The sequence below is a fragment of the Mandrillus leucophaeus genome, unplaced genomic scaffold (genome assembly GCF_000951045.1).
Source record: "Mandrillus leucophaeus isolate KB7577 unplaced genomic scaffold, Mleu.le_1.0 Scaffold466, whole genome shotgun sequence".
NCBI classification, from domain to species: Eukaryota; Metazoa; Chordata; class Mammalia; order Primates; family Cercopithecidae; genus Mandrillus; species Mandrillus leucophaeus.
In genome coordinates, this window is record NW_012104987.1 from 310,956 (window position 1) to 313,569 (window position 2,614).

Sequence of the window (2,614 nt, forward strand, 5' to 3'; positions counted from 1 at the left end):
TGAGCACAGGAGTTCATTCGAGACCAGCTTGGGCAATCAGTGAGGCCTTATCTTTAGAAAAAAAAAAATTGTTTTAATTAGCCAGTTGTGGTGGTGCATTCCTGTAGTCCCAGCTACTTGGGAGGCTGAGGTGGGAGGATTGCTTGAGCCTGGGAAGTGGAGGTTGCCATCAGTTGAGATTGTGCCATTTTACTCCAGCCTGGGAGACAGAGTGAGACCCTGTCTCAAAAAAAATAATTATTAATTAATTATTTATTTGTTTTGTAATTTTAGATTCAGGGAGTACATGTGTAGGTTTATTACATGAATCTATAGCTTGATGTTGAAGTCTGTGCTTCTAATGATCCAGTCTTCCAAGTGGTAAATATAGTACCTGATAGGTGGTTCACGAAATAATTTTACATATGACATACCAAATTGAAAACTTAAGACCCAAACTCCAGTTGGTAGGTGGGAACCAAAACTAATTCTTAGTTACTTTTCCCATGTTCATTCCCATCCTCCTCCAAGATGTATACTAATGATAATAGTTAACATTTATTGAGTACATATTATGTCTCAGACTACACAACTAGTGTTACCTACATCTTTTCCCTTAATCCTCACAATAACCTTCAGGAGAAGACTCTGTTACTATCCTTACTTCAGAGATAAGGAAAATAGTATTAGGATGGCTAGGTAACTTGCAAAAAGTTAATACCTAGTAAGAACAGGCAGAGCCGGAAATCAAAATCAAACTCTCTTAACCTCCAAAATCTACTGCCTCACAGAAGACAATGAAGAAAGAAATGTGTGTTAGTCCATTTTCACGTGGCTGATACAGGCATACCCAAGACTGGGTAATTTATAAAGAAAAAGAGGTTTAATGGACTCACAGTTCCACGTGGCCGGGGAGGCCTCACAGTCATGGCGGAAGGCAAAAGGCACATCTTACATGGCGGCACACAAGAGAGAATGAGAGCCCAGTGAAAGGACTTTCCTGTTTTAAAACCGTCAGACCCTTTTTTCAGGTGGCCAGGAAGATGGCAGACATTTAGACAGAGGGTGCCTACTAAAAGCTGCCAACCGTCTTTCTAAACAAGAAGAGGGACCTTGCTGGCAGAAACTAGCCAGGAGAAGCCCCCGCGATACTATAAGAACATCGGTCTGGGCTTCAAGAGGCTATTGAGGGCACCTACATTGACAAGAAATGCCCCTTCACTGGGAATGTCTCCATTCGAGGGCAGGTCTTCTCTGGTGTGGTGACCAAGATGAAGATGCAGAGGATCATTGTCATCTGCCGAGACTGCACTACATCTGCAAGTACAACCGCTTCAAGAAGGGCCGCAAGAACATGTCTGTACAGCTGTCCCCCTGCTTCAGGGATGTCCAGATCAGTGACATCGTCACAGTGGGCGAGTGCCAGCCCCTGAGCAAGACAGTGTGCTTCAATGTGCTCAAGGTCACCAAGGCCGCCAGCACCAAGAAGCTGTTCAGGAGCTCTGATGCTGGATGTCAGCCTGCTCCCCACGATGAAATAAAGTTATTTTCTGATTCCCGGGCCAAAAAAAAAAAATCAGATCTCATAAGACTTACTATCACGAGAACAGTATGGGGGAAACCGCCCCCATGATTCAATTATCTCCCACTGGGGCCCTCCTATAACACGAGGGTATTAGGTGAGCTATAATTCAAGATGAGATTTGGGTGGGGACACAGCCAAACCATATCAAAGTGATACACTGTTTAATTTAATCCTTTGTAGTAATAGATCACCTGTTTAGAATGAATGCATTAGAGCAGCAGAATCTTTTACCTCCAGTCATTAAGAATTCAGACAGAGATGGCTGTGTTTACAGCTACTGGAGACTTAATGAGGGAGAGAGTCCAGCAAACGGAATCGTTGGGGAAATCTGGCATCTTCGAGGCAATCTGTAAGACAGAGAAAGTTCATTAATAAGCCACATATGGCCACCCTTGCCACATCAGGGAGGCACATGTGTGGTACAGGCGGCTGTGATAGCAGCCGTGGGGCCTGGAGAATTCCAGTCCCAGGTTTTATGAGGAGTTGGTGGAGATTTGGAGCAAGCACACAGTAGCAAGCAGTCCTCTTGGGACAGCCCCACCCTTTTGCGTCGTTGTTGTATTTTTCAGTTTCTCTTGTAAAACTGCCTATATCTCTGCCTTTCAGTCCCAGGGAAATAACAGCACTATTTAATAAAGCATCCAATCACCAGAAGCTGTAAGAATCATTCTCATATCCAAAGAGGCATGCAGACTTAGAATGACATGCAGAAGTGGTGCTGAGGAATGGGGGCAGGGTGGGGGGAAGTAGATACGAATGTTGGGTTAGAACTCAGCAGAATCCCTTACCACTCATTAACTATCTAAACCTAAGCAAGTGGTCAGCGCGGTGGCTCACACCTGTCATCCCAGCACTTTGGGAGGCCAAGGCAGGCAGATCGTCTGAGGTCAGGAGTTCAAGACCAGCTTGGCCAACATGGTGAAACCCTGTCTCTACCAAAAATACAAACATTTGGTTGTGGTGGCGTGTGCCTGTAATCCCAGCTACTCGGGAGGCTGAGGTAAGAGAATCGCTTGAGCCCAGGAGGTGGAGTTTGCAGTGAGCCAAGAT

The 2,614-nt window shown here is 45.1% G+C and overlaps 1 pseudogene; it reads left to right on the forward strand.

Moving 5' to 3' along the window:
* Positions 1-1,022: 1,022 nt before the first annotated feature.
* Positions 1,023-1,917, forward strand: LOC105550150 (annotated as a pseudogene).
* The last annotated feature ends 697 nt before the right edge of the window (positions 1,918-2,614 follow it).